This window comes from Vipera ursinii, assembly GCF_947247035.1.
Source record: "Vipera ursinii genome assembly, chromosome: 1".
Classification (NCBI taxonomy): domain Eukaryota; kingdom Metazoa; phylum Chordata; class Lepidosauria; order Squamata; family Viperidae; genus Vipera; species Vipera ursinii.
In genome coordinates this window covers 231,378,290-231,395,391 of record NC_139512.1, presented here as the reverse complement: position 1 = coordinate 231,395,391, position 17,102 = coordinate 231,378,290, and the positions used below count along the sequence as shown (strand labels likewise).

At 42.4% G+C, this 17,102-nt stretch overlaps 1 protein-coding gene across 1 annotated transcript in view; it reads left to right on the top strand.

Moving 5' to 3' along the window:
* EYS (eyes shut homolog) overlaps positions 1-17,102 on the top strand; it is a gene marked incomplete at both ends in the record, with an annotated part of 678,422 nt that overhangs the window by 229,920 nt on the left and 431,400 nt on the right. The gene's annotated exons all lie outside the window — the stretch shown is intronic.

Here is a 17,102-nt window from a genome sequence, read left to right as displayed (position 1 = left end):
CCAGTTTGGTTAAGTTTTCAGTTGCAGTTTTCTGCCTATAGCTATTTGCTTTATCTATTGTGCTTTGTCACCTGTTTTTATCAATTGCAAAATGTACTGCATTCCCAATTCTCAACAGCCCCTTGATCAATTGAACCAACCTACTGCAACTTAAAGGTGAACAAGCTGAAATATGTAATGCATAAGTTCAAGTACTCAGTTGAATGAGTGCTAGCAAGACAACTTAACATTTTATAAGAAACTGCTGTGACTCAGTGCAATAGATAGAATTTCCTGCAAGAAAGAAGAAAGAGAAGTTATCAGTTGATTAGACCAATTTATTTTGGAAGATCACAGTGAAAAATGACAGTGTATATTCTGGTTCTGAATTAACACAACATGGAAGGCAGCATCATTTTTTCAGTTGAATAAGGCTGCTACATATTTTACATGAATGTAAGAGACTAGAGCTGAAAGATAAAATCAGAACAATTTTATTGTGGCCTTTAGCCAGCAAAATTCAATGAGAAGCTCTAATATTGTTTTCAAGCTGTTAGTGATTGTGAGGGTGGGTGATGAGGGTGGTGGAAATGGATGCATTTTCTAGGACAGACAAAAGAGAATCCAGAATACTGAGCCCCAAGATAAAAATGGCATCTTGTTCTACTTACACTAAATGCACATACCAATCCAAGCATATTATTTTAGGATGTGTGCAATGGAAGAAGCTGTATCTGTATCCCATTGAAGAGAAAAGTTCTTTCCTTAAAATATATATATCCTACAATCCTAAATATTTCTTCTATGAGCCAAGAGGATCTTTGATACTACGTAACACTAAGGATTAGATGTTGATTTTAAATTGTAATTTTAAGGAGACATTAACAAATCACCTTTACTGTTTGAATAAAAGGTATGGCATGTAGATAAGCAGGAACTTTGACTGAATGACGTGCAATCATTTTTTCATCAGTTCTAATTGCAGTATCTGTGTCACCCATACATACTGGAGGTCTCATAAGTTAGCTTTTCAATTTTAGAAGGGAAATTGTAACTCTTTCATACATGTTTATTATAAATGTATAATGGTTGTATTTTATGACAAGCCAATATATTGTTGAAAGGAAAATCATCAGGTCCAGTTCCAAACTGGGAGTAAACAAAATGGAGGCTGTTTGGAAAGAAGGTTCTTGTTTATTTAGTTGCCAGAAACTTCAGTGACACAGCAAGTTTCTGGGGTGGCTGACAAAATGGAGTTGGGAGTGGGTGGATTTTTATACCTTCTTGGGCTTTGTATTTGAAATGCCTGTTCCTGTCTGAGTACTTTGAGCTGAGCTTGAGTGTGCCCTTTTGATATTCTAATGGTGGTGGATTAATCCTATTATGCCCTAATGGTCATGTCCTGTTCTTAGATTTTGGGTAAATTTTGAATCCCTTCAGCTGTGGGAGTGAAGGTGTTTTGTTTATGAATAGTTTGCCTCAGTCTTTCTGAAAAGATTGCCAAATCTGAATTTCTAAATGCTGGCCTGCTCAGTTTCTACCTGGGGCAGGGAGACTGGTTTCTGCCTTTCAATATTTTTCCCCATTATTCCTTGGGGAAAATATAATATTCTTTCTTTTTTAATATCCCCCAAAATATTTCCTTCTCAGGGGAGGGGTGTGTGTTGCTGACTTCCTACAATATCAAGTGTGGATGAACATTAGATAGCCACAGAGAGAGTTTTCTGTAGCTCTTTGTTGCCATTTTAGTGGTTGTATGGATTTTTTCCATGCCAGATTCGATAGCCATAAATTATTAAAGTTTTGGAATGCCATTAATTCTGGCTTGAAATTAATTGGACTATAGGCTAATAAAGAGATCATAGGAAACCTGAAATTCATACTGACATTTCCGAAAGTACTTTTTATACAAATTTGTGTAGCTATTATGTAGGCAATTAATTAATTAAATTTCTATAAAGAAATTTCTATAATTAAACTTCTATAAAGACTCTGGGCATACAATAAAAAACACTAATAAATTACAGATGAAATACAAGTGGGAAACCACAGCTGTCTGGAAAAAAAACAACTGTTTTAATCAAGAGAAAGACAAAGGACCACCCACTCCCTCTAATCCAAAGCCTGCAGGAAAAGCAATCATTTTAAAAGGAACTATCTAAAAGGACTGAAAAATATCCTTCACAACGGTCATGCCTCTTTGCTGCTTTGATCAGAAGCTGTTGCAGTGACATTTGTTGGCAAGCTGCTAATCTCTATTTAATATTGATATAATGATGTTGCTAGTTATATTTAGTAGCATGAGACTATCGCTGAAGCAAAATATGGACAGGGCCTGTTCGGGGGTTTTGCTTTCTTTCTGAATTAGCTTCATTTGCTTTCATTTCTGTCATAAGGCAATATATTCTCACTTATCATTTCATAATAATCAAAACCTCAAACCTTTGCTTGATAATCCTCAGTGACATATGAAAGCTTCACAAGTTAGATTTCTACCTTTCAGTCACCATGAAAGGTGAATAAAACACTGAGAACAAACCTGATTCTGATATTGGTGAGGGTTGGGGTTTTTGATAGCATGGACGAGAATAGGAGATTCTTTGTTCTTGAGTTAGAGCAGGGGTCTTCAAACTTGGCCCTTTTATGACTTGTGGACTTCAAAGCTCAGAATTCCTCAGCCAGGCACGCTGGCTGAGGAATTCTGGGAGTTGAAGTCCACAAGTCATAAAAGGGCCAAGTTTGAAAACCCCTGAGTTAGAGGGACATTGCAAATCTTGATGGATGTGGTGAATATTCCTTCATTCATATTTGCAAATGTAATGTGATCTTCATAAAAATAAAAAGAATGGCAACAAATTAAGATTTTTAGAAGGAAATTATTCAGCAGTTCTTCACCATTAGATGATCAAACCTCCTGTGGAGATCCAGCACTAATGGCAACGTTGTTATCTCATTTTCTATTATATTAGAATTAGTAATTAATAATTATTTCCATCAAGAAAAATAATGTTGTTGCAGCCATTTGCTAGAAGTCCTCAGTTCCAGGCAAAGTGGTTCTATATAGAGTACAATCATTGATTATTTTTTAATGTTACTTTATGAATCTCTTACACTAGGATTTCCAATCAAATTGAGACTTTTACTTGTAAAAGAATACTTCTCCCAACACTTTAAAACTGGTTTATTTTTCACAAATCTCACAGACTATTTTCATTTATTTGAATATGGAATTTGTATGTTACTAAAGTGCTTCATAGCCCGTAGGAAAAAGGAGGAAAAAAGAGATTTATCCAGTTATTTCTTGGTGTCTGTGCAATACCTAAATGACCATTTATATTCTAGTCAACATTATGGCTAGAATATAATATGTTTCTACAGTTTTAAAATTGAATTTAATATTGTTAAGCTTTATTTCTTTCAAAATAAATGGTCAAAGTATGATAAAGGAGCCAAACATAAAATTTAGAAGCATTTATATAAATCAGAGATGTGGAAAATCTGAATGCCACAGCCATTACCAAAAGTTTGATTTCAAAAAAATGTGTTCAGTATAAGCAAGATTAATTGAAGTAAAGATGGGGGTGGTAGAGAAAAATAGATGAATGAACTCACACCTATATTCTTACCCATCTTTTATATGCAGATATCTACAAATGGTGTTTTAGGTATTATCTAACTGTACGGGTTTGTGGCTGATAGAAACAATTTAGAAGAAATCTAAGCATCAAAATGAATACCTTTTATATGCCACTATTTAATTTCATCATCATCATTCTAGCCATTGTCTATCCACTGCAGGATGAGGGCTTCTTCTGCATGTTTCCAATTTTAATTTATTTTATTTATTTAACAAATTTATATAATCATCTAAGTCATGTATAGGTGATTCTGGGTGCTTACAACATAAAAAATCCACCACATAATAAAAACTCATCAGAAAAAGCACCTCATATAACACTTCTACCTGTACTTGACCTTATTTGTTCTACAGACACACAGAAAATCTTGCACTGGGCTGCCAATTAAGATGTAGAATTCTTTCTAATATTATAGCTATGTCTGACAGCTTGCAGCCATAAAGGCAGTCTATGAAAAGCCTTTGAACTATGGTGCTGGAGAAGACTCCTGCGAGTCCCTTGGACTACAAGGCGATCAAACTGGTCAGTCCTAGAGGAGATCAACCCTGACTGCTCTTTAGAAGGCCAGATCCTGAAGTTGAAACTCAAATACTTTGGCCACCTAATGAGAAGGAAGGACTCACTGGAGAAGAGCCTAATGCTGGGAAAGATTGAGGGCAAAAGAAGAAGGGGACGAGAGAGAATGAGGTGGCTGGATAGAGTCACTGAAGCAGTAGGTGTGAGCTTAAATGGACACCAGAAGATGGTAGAGGACAGGAAGGCCTGGAGGAATGTTGTCCATGGGGTTGCGATGGGTCGGACACGACTTCGCAGCTAACAACAACAACAACATAAAAAATATTTCATGTGAATAAATGGAAATAATCAATAGCAGGGATTACCCTCATCTCTTTGGATAAGATGCTGACCTTATTCTTTAGCTCATCAAGCAATCTGATGATTCTCTCTAGAAGCTTGTTATGTGCTTGGATAGTGGGTTTACTTCACCATTTATTTGGAACCAGACTCAAGAAGTATTGTTTGAGCCATTCATCTGCTAGCATTTTAGAAGCAAATTTTCAAAAGCAAACAGCTCAAGTAATTGCCTGTGACATGTGTTTTATTCATTTATTTGCTTCTGGCTCTCATTCACTCTTGCAGTTTTTTTTCTTTTCCTTGCTCTTCAAAATGAGATGAACTCAAAATAGTAAAATGAATGTGTCTTTCTTTTCAATAATTTAAGGGACGCGGTGGCTCAGTGGGTTAGGACGCTGAGCTTGTCGATCAGATGGTCGGCAGTTTGGCAGGTCGAATCCCGAGTGCCGTGTAACAGAGTGAGCGCCTGTTATTCGTCCCAGCTTCTGCCAACCTAGCAGTTCGAAAGCATGTAAAAATGCAAGTAGAAAAATAGGGACCACTACGGTGGGAAGGTAACAGCGTTCCGTGCGCTGTCTTTCTTTTCAATAATTTAACTCTATAGAATGCAATGCCAACATAGTTCCATAGTTTATCATGTAGTCTGCATTGTTAAGTTATAACAATGTTTGGAACTGTCTGGGGAAAAAGGAATTATAAAATATAGGGGGGGGGGACTGCTAATGGTCATGCTGATTAACCTCCCCATCACAAGACCCTCACTTGACACACCCACACCTGAAGCCCTTATAAACAGAAGAACCCCTAAACTCTGTTGAAGATGTTACCTAGCCTGGTAATGAAACATTCAGAAACCAACCCACAAGCTCAGTGAATGAACCTTCACCCTCATGGCTATTTGTATGTTTGCCAGATAAATATGTTCTGCTGAACATACTTGGCAATAGGAGAATTTGCCTTGCACTCATTTATGAATATGTTTCATGGCTTCTGAGACGTGTATTTGTAGCAAGTTTTAATGAAAATGCATTGGTGTTAAATGGAAACAGAATATATTTATGCAAGCTGATATTGCCTCCTAATGTTCTATGTGAGAAATTGGCATTTGTTTTGTCATATCATATTTTTATCCGACTTGCCTAATCAGAGTTTCTGATTATTTCTGCATATCAGGTGTAACTGTATAGCAATACAAATTGTCTATTTGTAGTACATTCCACTAATATCAATGGGATTGATTTCCAGATATGTCCACAAGTACCATCCCAGAGTAGAATCTTAAACATGGGTTGCATAAATAGAAGTGCTTTATGTCTGAATTTCATTTTAAATTGCTGCTCCTATTTCTTTCATTGAAAGTGTCTTCTTTTGCTGTCCCTTTATGAACTTTAACAATATATAATAAAATTGAAAAGGAGGGTTTTTTTTAAAAAAAAACTATTAGGAAAGTTCTCCCCATAAGCACAATATAAAAGTGTCTAAGGATTGAATCTCTTGGAACATGTTTTTTGCACTTAGTTGTTAAGAAATGAATATCTGGTACCTTTTGTGCAATTCCTTTTGTGTATACACAATGTCTCATTAAGTCTATCCCTTCCATTCTACAGTAGATGTTTTTTATGCCTTTTTCTTAAAATTTGGAATCCATTAGTTAGTTTTGATTTTTTTTCCCTTAGGAATAACAACAAAAATCTACATTTTATTATTTCTCTGCTCTGTTAGTAAAGAATTATAAATGCAGTCCTAGGTTGCATCAACAGAGGGATAGCGTCAAGACAATGAGAAGTGATAGTACCCCTTTACACTGCACTAATGAAACCACACTTGGAGTACTATATCCAGTTCTGCCCCCCACAATGCAAAAAAAAGATGTTGAAACCCTGGAAAGTGTGCAGAGAAGAGCAACACAGATCATAAATGGTCTGGAGCTAAATTGTATAACAAACAGTTGAGGGAGCTTGGTATATCTAGCCTGTCAAAGAGAAGGATTAAGGAGGGAACATGATAGCTATTTTCCAGTACTTAAGGGGCTGTCACAAAGAAGAGGGAATTGACTTATTCTCCAAAGCACTTGAGGGTAGGACAAGAAATCATGGGTAGAAGCTTGTTAAAGAGAGATCCAACCTAGAAGTAAGGAGAGATTTTCTGACAGTGGGAGCAATTAATCAATGAAATAGCTTATCTGGGATTGTGGGTGCTTGATCACTGGAGATTTGATTGGGATAGTACAAGGCTCCTGCCTTGAGCAGTGAATTGGACTAGAAGACATCCAAGGTCCCTTCCAACCGTATGATTCTGTGATTTTCTGATTCTGTGATTTTGTGTGTTGTGTGCTGGGTTCGTTACGTAGGAATGAAGACGAGGCGAGTGAGTTCAGCAAAGATCATAGCTTATTGCTTGCAGGATCTGAACTGGAGAACTGGGCTGCAGCTGCAGCAATTTGTAGCCTGGCTCCTAGGCGGCAGCCAATAGGTTTAAAGCAACCTATTGCTGCCTAGGGGCAGCCAATAGCAGCACAGTAGACAGGGTGTCTGAGGCCCTGGGAGCCATTAGCTAGCTCCAGCTTACCATGTGGTGTTACACTCAAGCCCAATACATTATACTGTGAATATAAAATATGATGATATTCAGATTATAATTAGCCACATACTGTATATATGGGGATAACTAGTTAACAATGTCATATAAGAAAATAAGGTGCAGAGAAGGGAAGGGAAGGGCACTGTTAAGGCAAGTACTATAAGGGATGCTATCCATGCAAACTTGTTTTCAGGACTGGAGCAGTGTGAGGAGTGCATTGCTGAGACTATTTGGACACTGTGAAACCTGCACATATTAAGTTCAGGATATATTTGGCAACTGGTAGCTCTCTGTATCTTATTTCTTTAGATTTTGTCAATTGGTTCAAGACAGATACACACATGTACACACAAATAGGAATTCCTTTTTGATCACACAAATTGATAACTCAATACCTTGCTTGTTCTTCAGCCAACATTTCATTGTTGTATCTTCCTTGCTCAGGTCTCACTCAAGGAAATAAAGACACACCAGCAATGACCCCCTAGGATCACTTTCACTCACATTTGTTTGATTGATAGTACTTGAATTCTGTCCTCCTTTTCCTGCCTGGTTCTGCAGAAAGGCTCTCAGGTCCAACCAGATGGATCCTAGTGTTACATGGGTTGAGGTTCCCATACTGGCCAGTAGCTACAATCATAAAACAGGATGGGGAGCCCTAGGTCCATATGCCTGTGGACCGCAAGGCAACAAGACATTTTACCTTATCTGCATGTCTCTGAAACCAATAAAATGAATCAGAAAAAACATGGTATCCAAAGTTGCTGAGGAATTAAGAAATATCCAAAGATTGAGAATCCAAAAATTTTGCTCCAAATAAGTCCTCTGTAGGGACTTATTCAACCCAGTCTTGAAGTTGGACTGAAATGTATCTAGGTCATCCACTTTTTCCCCCAGGTATTCCTGGACATGAGCCACCATGATACTCTTCAAACCACTGCTCAAAAGAGGAATATTAAATATTAATATGACTCTTAAAATATAAAGGTGAATATACGTTGCTGATTTTTTTCATCCTGCATGAGGACATTAATAACACTTGGCCTCACTGAGTCACTCCCGATTCTCTAGTTGTTAGTTTCCAGGGTGGACAAAGATCAAGAATGCAGATAGTCTGTGAAATCTCTCCAAAGACAGTTTAGGCTGCATTAACTGACACTGATCCCATGATACAAGTACATTAGACAGAGCTCCGTATACTCCTGGAATTCTATTAGCGATGACATTAATATGAGCAATTATCCTTAAAGTGGATAAAAAGTTTGCCTTAGAAACTTGCCACAGCCACTCTCAGGAGATTCCATCACTTCTCCACTTAAGTCTCATTTTTAAGAACCTATTTTTTCTGGATTGTTAAAATATGAAACAGGAACAGAAGTGTTCTATGAAATCTGCCAGTGATAAGCATAGTCATATAACTTTACTTGAGTTTTGCAATATTTTGCAATGCTGGAGTAGCAGACTTGCCTGTGTGATGTCCCCAGTGCAAAAGGACTTTTGTTCAGCTTGCCAAACAACCAGTCACTGGAGCAAACAATGATGTGCTGTTTTACCTCCTATAATATTTTTGTCAAGAAAAGTGCTGTGGCACAAGTGGTTGCACGCCACCTGGCCAGCGACCTGGTCCAAGAACTGCAGAAGGCCACCCAGGATGATCCCTGGCTGTGGGGCGATAAGTTATATGTCCCACAGGCAGTGAGGATAAGGGCATTGCAAAGATGCCATGATGTAAAGCAGGCAGGACACTTTGGATTCCTCAAGACCCTGCACCTAGCGAGACACCAATTCTGGTGGACCCAGATGAAGACAGATATTGAAGCCTATGTACTGGGCTGCCCTGTGTGTGCCACTGCAAAGCCTCATACCAGGAGGCCACCAGGGCTGCTGCAGAAAGTAACAGATCCAACCCGACCATGGGAGCAGATAGCGATGGACTTTGTTGTGGAACTGCCAGAGAGCTGTGTTTACATGGTGATCTGGACGGTATTTGACCTTTTCTCCAAGCAGGCCCATTTTGTACCATGTAAGGGGTTACCATCTGTGCAGAAACTCGCTAAGATATTCATTGCTCAGGTATACCACCCGCATGGGGTGCCCCCGTGGATAATCTCGGATTGGGGGGTGCGATTTACAGCCCGCTTCTGGTGTGAGTTCATCCATTCCATTGGGTCATCTCAGGGACTCAGCTCGGCATACCACCCCAGTACCAACACGATGGTGGAGCGATATCTACGGTGCTACGTCTCCTATCAGCAGAACGACTGGGCTGACATGTTGCCATTCGCAGAAGTGGCATACAATAATGCAGTGCACAGCAGTACCAGTTTTACCCCCTTCCAGGTGGTACATGGTCTGGACTTCGTTCTGATCCCTGAGTGTTTGCAGCGGGACCCCTCCCCCTGTCAACCCCAGGACTGGATAGCCCACATTAAGGAGGTTTGGGGGGATTTGAAGAGGGCCTTAGTACGAGTGGAGGAGGCCGCAAAGGTGCAGACAGACAAGAAAAGGACACCCCAAAAACCTTTTCAGGTGGGGGACATGGTATATTTATCAACCAAGTAGCTCCACTTGTGGGTGCCATGCAAAAAGCTGGGACCGAAATACCTAGGGCCATTCCAGATCACACAGATCATCAACCCGGTAGGAATACGGCTACAGCTATCCTGGTTCCTGGGGAAGATACATCCGGTCTTCCATTCTAGCCTGCTGAAATCGGTAGAGGGGACCCCCTTGAGGCCTGTAACAAAAGCCTTGGGGCCCGTTACAGGGGACCATTATGAGGTACAGGAGATAATGGACTCCCAGTCAGTTGCAGTACCGGGTGAGGTGGAAGGGATACCCTGTCACAGAGGCCTCATGGGTGGGGGAAGCAGACATTCAGGCTCCTTGACTGGTGAGGAGGTTCCACCGACAGTATCCCAGGAAGCCGGGAGGGAGGGTTGGCTAAACTATCCATCACAGTGGGTGATTAATCACGTGTCTCCTTATTTTCCAGGTGGAGCCCTCGTAGGGGGGCCGCCTGTCAAGCCACGTGGGCTTGCCACTTCAGGGAAGGGAAAGGGAGACAGCTGAGGGAGCCTATGGTTGTATGGCAAGCTGCTGATATCATTGCCTGATGACCAGGGAATCCCCCTTTGCCCAGGAATCTCTCCGCCTGACCGCCAAGCAGCTGAGGCTGCCAGCTGCATGCTGACTGCTCTGTCTCCGGCCGCCAAATAGCTGAGGCTCCTGGCTGCATGCTGGATTGCTGGAGATGATGCTGGAGGGGGGAGGGGAAGGCCAGCCATGCTGGTTTTAGGGACGGGTGCCGGATGCTGGCTGGTTGGATGGGGGATGGAGCTAAGGGGATTGCTTGTATATAAGGCACTGGGAGCAAGTCACTCCCAGTGCTGACTTTATTTGCTCTTATTTGCTGTCAATAAACACTGGTCAGAACGTTCCTGCCTAGCCAGCTACCTTGTTGACCATCATTTATCATTTGTGGAACCAGGGCTGGTAAGGACTCTGACAATTTTAAGTATTGTGCCATTGTGGTTATACCAGTCCTTTCAAAATCAGAAATGCTATATAAAAGCAGGAGATAAGTGAAGAAAGCAGCCTTATGAAGTATCTTGAAATTTAAAAACTTGATTAGAAATTATCAAAAATCCACACGGAACACAGATAATGGATGTAATAGCCATAGAATTTTTAAACACATTAGTAGTTCTTAAGAGAGTCATTCATTCACTGGGTTGCAGCCTCTCATTTAACCATAGCTTTGCAGTCCTTTAAATGTTAAAAAAAAGATACAGAAATGAAATATAATCGCACTGGTAGTGGTGATCACTAATTTACTTAGAAAGCGATACTTGGGAAAGCTATAGAAAAACAATTAAATGATATATCCCTCCATTTCCAGTGGCAGTATATTTCAGGGAACAATAGCAGAATAGCCAAAGTGCTTGAAGAATGGTTTCACTAATGTCTATTCTCTGCTTTCTGAATTGACAGACATATCTTTTTAAGGTAATGGGGCTCTAAGCAGTAATTAAACTTACATTAGTTCTATTTTGAGATTTACAATGGATTCTAAACAATATGTTGAGAAACAAAGAAGTACAATCAATAACCTAATGAGAAAGTCCGTCTGTCTTAAAATATTTAAAAATGTTACTTAAGTTGAATTGTTGATGAGCACATCAGACTTTTTAAAATCATGAACATAAGTTTGTGTAAGTATAAAAGTATCCCAGTGCAGGAGTGTGACACTACCCTGACACAACATCTACTGGGAATTAGGAAATCAAGAAAGTCATAAAAGAGCTGAGGTTGCCTACCAATGCTCTAGGGCAGACACCTTTTACAATGAGAAAGGAGGCCCAGAGGGCTGAGACATGCAATGCCTCTGTTCTTGGTGGCAAAGAGTTTTTGAAAATACAGCAAAAGGCTTTGCAGATAGAGGGAAAGCTTTGGTGCTTTAGGCCTTCCCTCTGTTTGCAAAGGCTTTTGCTGCAGATCTTGTCCAGGCTTCCATTTGCAGAGTACTATGAGATCAGGCAAGATCAGTAGTGCCAAATCTCACGCTACTGATCTCACGTGATCTTGTAGTACTTTAGGCCTCCATTCTCTGCAAATGCACTGAAGGCCTGAAGCACCGAACAGGCCAAGAAATGGAAGGCTTCCTTTGCAAGGTAAGTATCCACAGGCCTAGTGCCTGCAGAGAGACTTGGCGGGGAATACTGTAGGTAGGGCGAAGTTGCAGAGCCTCTACGGTCGTTCATAAGTGTTGTGTATGTAAATAGTTATTAACAAGGCAAGCAAGAGATTGCAAACACATTGCAGCCTAGCAAGGTTCAGAGCGGGAAAATAAGGTGCATTCATTGGACGCCACAACCTAGGAGCGGGAAAAGAGACTCCATTGATTGGTTACAGTTCAAAGGCTTTCTCTATAAAAGGGTTGCAACATTTGACAGTTGACAGTTGACTTTGTGTATTCAATAAACTCGTTCATTGTTAAACCACTCTGAGTCCTCGTCAATTAGAACCAAACAACTGGCGACGAAGGTGGGATTGACAGAAGACCAGAGAATTGGCGGAATTGTCGCGAAAGGCGGCAAATTCAGAGCGAGTCACAGTCAACCGAGCGGCCGCGGCAGAATAAGAAAAAAATTCTCCGAATGGCGCAAATCGGGTCATTGAAGGAATTCGACCCAAACTTCCCCGAAGATTGGGAAGAATACATCGGTCAAGTCGAAGGGTTCCTGTTAGTGAACGGAATCACAGACGACCGTAAAAAAGCGGCGGCATTATTGACAATCTGCGGCACACCGGTCTACAGAGTCGCTGTCGGACTGTGTCAACCGCAACCAGTCTCTAGCGTGCCTTATGCCGACCTCCTCGCCAAATTAAAGGTCCACTTTACACCCCGAAGGTCCGAACTCTTTTGGCGGCGCATCTTCGAAAAGAGGAATCAGAGACCGGGAGAGTCCATACAAAAATTTGTCGCTGCCGTCAGGGAAGCCGCAGTACGATGTAAATACGATAATTTAGAAATAAGAATTCGGGACAGAGTAGTACTGGGCTTGCGTGATGAACAACTACAAAACAGAATAATCGCCAAACCCACCGGCGATTTGCAGGAAGTGCTCGACGAACTTCTAACTTACGAGTCAACCGGGTATCGCGACCCCCCCCCGCAGTAGCATGGCAGCAGCGCCCGAGATCAACCAAGCGGGCTATGTGGACTGCGGGGAGGTGGACCAGCAGTGGGAGGAAGAGATCGCCGAAGTCTCCAGGCGATTTGGAAAGATGGCACCTAGACAACCCAGAAGCGAGGGGCCCGAACCTGGCCGCCGTCAACAACCCGCAACTCCGCAAAGACAACCGACCGGGGCACAACGACCGTGGCGGGACACCGCAACCAGACCGCGCGACAACGATAGCCAGAACCGATGCGGCAGCTGCGGCGGCAACCATCCCCGCGCATCCTGCCGATTCCGTACCGCCAAGTGCAGGGCATGCGGCAAGACCGGCCACATCCAGGCCATCTGCAGAAACCGCTCTCGCGACAACCGTCTGAACGAAGTCGATGTGTGGCCTGAGGGTAAGGTAACCCCTATTGCTAGTGGCAAGGAGACCCCTAAAAACCGGGTTCAAATTCCAAATCTAGGGGAGGTGGCGCGAATCAATAGGAGAAGGCTGGGAAGTGGTCACAATTTTCTGGATGGAAAATTAAAAACCACAGTCCTTCTGCAAGGGGTCCCTTGCAGAATGGAAATTGACTCAGGGGCTTCAGTGTCGATAATTTCCACTGAAACCCTTGAGAGAATTGAACAAAGAAGCGGAAAAAGAATTCCACTTAGTCCAACAAATATTCAATTAACGGACTTTCAAAAAAGTCCCATAAAAGTAAAAGGAAAGACCAGCCTTAGTGTAAAATTTAAGGGGTTTAAGGGGGTCTTAGAACTAATAGTTACAGAGGGGAATAGGACTAGCTTAATCGGACTTAATTGGTTCCCTGCCCTGGGAATTTGGATCGGGGGAATAAATTCAGTGATTAAAAATAAGACCCTCGAATCCGTCTGCAATGAATTTGCAGACGTATTCGATGGATCTCTGGGCATGTACAAAGGGCCCCCCATTAACTTCAACCTAGACCCCTCAGTAAAACCAATCAGGCTTAAGGCCCGAAGGGTGCCTTTTGCCTTAAAGGAAAAAATCGAGGCCGAGCTCGACCGGCTTGTAGGCCAAGGAGTATTAGAACCTGTTGAGGGCGGTTTGTGGGAAACGCCGATTGTCACACCCCTCAAACCCAATGGGGATGTGAGAATCTGCGCTGACTACAAAGCCACCCTCAACATTGGAATGAAAAAGCATGCTTACCCGGTCCCGACGGTGAAGCAGGTCCTCGCCACGATCCAGGACGCCGCCATCTTCGCCAAGTTAGACTTGGCGCATGCGTACTTACAGTTGACTGTTTCTAAAGAGGCTGCAGAGGCACAGACGATCGTTACCCACAAGGGGGCGTTCCGAGTCCACAGACTGCAATTTGGAATTGCAGCAGCTCCAGGCATCTTCCAAGAAGTGATGGAGAGGACCTTAAAGGGCATACCTGGAGTATGCCCTTACTTCGATGATGTCCTAATAGCTGGAAAGGATGAAGGAATGTTAGTAGAGCGGCTGGAACAGGTACTGGGTAGGTTTAGGAAGGCTGGGTTAAAACTAAAGAAGGAGAAATGTAGCATAGGGGTTAAATCCACTGATTTTTTGGGGTTCAGGATTGACAAAAGTGGAATCCACCCTACCCCTGAAAAAATTAAAGCAATCAAAGGGGCCCCAGAACCAAGGAACAAGGCGGAACTACAGGCCTTCCTTGGCTTGGTAAATTTTTACCACACGTTTGTGCCACACAAGGCTGCCATTGCAGAACCCTTACACAGACTCTTAGATAAGAAGACCCCTTGGCAGTGGCAGGACAAGCACAAAGTAAGTTTCCAAACTTTAAAAGACATCCTTTCCAGTAATTCAACTGTAACCCACTTTATAGAAAACAAACCAATCTACCTGGCGTGCGATGCTTCGCCCTACGGCGTAGGGGCTGTGATCAGCCACTTAGACAACCAGGGAATACAAAGACCCATTGCATACTACTCCCGCACACTAACCAAGGCAGAGCGGAACTATGCGCAAATAGACAGGGAGGCATTAGCCATAGTGGCAGGAGTTAAAAAATTCCACGACTACCTGTATGGTAGGAACTTTACTATACTGACGGACCACAAACCCTTGCTGGGACTGTTTACCACAGATAAACAGACTCCCCAAATTATGTCACCCAGGATGCTGAGGTGGTCCATTTTCCTCTCAGCATACTCATTTTCCCTCCAATACAGACCAGGTAAGGACATGGGTCATGCAGACGCTCTTAGCAGATTGCCCCTAAGCACAACAGAGGAGGACCCTGCCCCAGTGGGACAAATAATGTCCCTACAGGACATTCCTGATTTGCCCTTAACTGCAAAAGACATTGCTGAGGCAACCAATAAGGACCTCACCTTAAGGAGAGTAATGACCTGGGTCATGAGCGGTTGGCCTAATGCCAAACCGGACGAAATATACAGTCCATATTTCAGAAGGAAAGATGAACTGTCAGTTCATTTGGGTTGCTTACTCTGGGGAACTCGTGTAGTTATTCCAGGAATCCACAAATCAGCTATTCTACTAGAATTGCATGAGGGACATCCTGGAATAGTAAGGATGAAAGCGTTGGCTAGGAGTCACTTGTGGTGGCCAGGACTGGACAACGACATTGAGGAATGTGTTGCCAATTGCCATCTGTGCCAACGTTCCAGGCCTGAACAACAACATATCCGCACACATAAATGGGAACAAGCTAGGAATCCTTGGTCCAGGATTCATATTGACTTTGCTGGACCCTTCCAAGGGTTAACGTTCCTAGTAGTGGTTGACAGCTACTCTAGATGGCTAGAGGTAGTACCGGTCAGCTCAGTAACTTCAGGCAGAACAATACAGGCATTAAGGGGCCTCTTTGCCACTCACGGGTTGCCGGATTTAATTGTGTCTGATAATGGGCCACAATTCACATCTATTGAATTTCAGGATTTCCTCAAGGCCAACTCGATTAAGCACAAGACCTCAGCACCCTTCCACCCCTCCACCAACGGATTGGCTGAAAGAAATGTGAGGACCACGAAGGACGCTTTAAAAAGAATTATTCGAGGTGACTGGCATCAGAGACTGGCAGAGTTCTTGTTGGCTCAGCACACGACCCCATGTTCTGCTACAGGGAAAAGTCCAGCTGAAATGAGGTGGGGCAGGAGACTATCCACCAAATTGGACAGATTGCACCCTGACAGACTGCAAACAAACATTGAATTAGACATTCCTAACCGAACATTTAAAGTGGGGGATTTGATCTGGGCCAGAAACTATGCCCAAGGGGACAAATGGATTCCAGGGGTGGTGACTGAAATCTTAGGTCCCCTGTCGTACACTATTGAGGGGGAAGGGAACAGGATCTGTAAAAGACACATAGACCAGCTGAGGAAAAGATCCAGTGGTTGTGTGCCAGTTGAGGGGGACCAAAGCTTAGTAAGGGGAATCAGTACAGATAATAACAGGCCAGAGAGTGGCGTAGAGGAGGGGCAAAAGGACTCATCCCCTCGTACCCAACAACAACAATTCAGTCAAATTGAATGGGAAATACCCCTGCGAGGTAGGCCAGTGACCACTGAATTACAAACACAACCTAATACACAAGACAGCACATCTGAAGCCAGTAACCCAGAGCCCAGGCCCTGCAGCGACAAGCAGCCAAGCAGCCAACCAGGAAGAGGGGTCCCTAGCAGCCAAAGTAACAGATACCCTTCTAGAATACATAGGCCACCAAAATACCTAAAGGATTTTGTAAAGAAATAACATCAACTGGGGGGTAAGGGGTGTTGTGTATGTAAATAGTTATTAACAAGGCAAGCAAGAGATTGCAAACACATTGCAGCCTAGCAAGGTTCAGAGCGGGAAAATAAGGTGCATTCATTGGACGCCACAACCTAGGAGCGGGAAAAGAGACTCCATTGATTGGTTACAGTTCAAAGGCTTTCTCTATAAAAGGGTTGCAACATTTGACAGTTGACAGTTGACTTTGTGTATTCAATAAACTCGTTCATTGTTAAACCACTCTGAGTCCTCGTCAATTAGAACCAAACAATAAGTGTGAATGACTGCCATGGTGCTGTGACATTTGTAATTTCAGTACTGTGTCCTAAGTACTTGGGGGGTTAGGTCATAAGTTTGAAAAGTTGCTAAGTGAACTGTTGTAACTCGGGGATTACCTGTAGTCTTTTCAGGGTGCAGGAAAGAGAATAGTGGTTCAGAAAACATCGCAAATAGAAGACATCTGAATATTTCTGATAGGCTGACTCTGTAAAACGCTTAGAGAGATCTGTAAAGCACTGTGAAGCGGTATATAAGTCTAAGCGCAATTACTATTGCTAAAAATGAAAATATTCAGTTATTGAGATTTCTGTAACTTTTTTCCTTTGAATGATT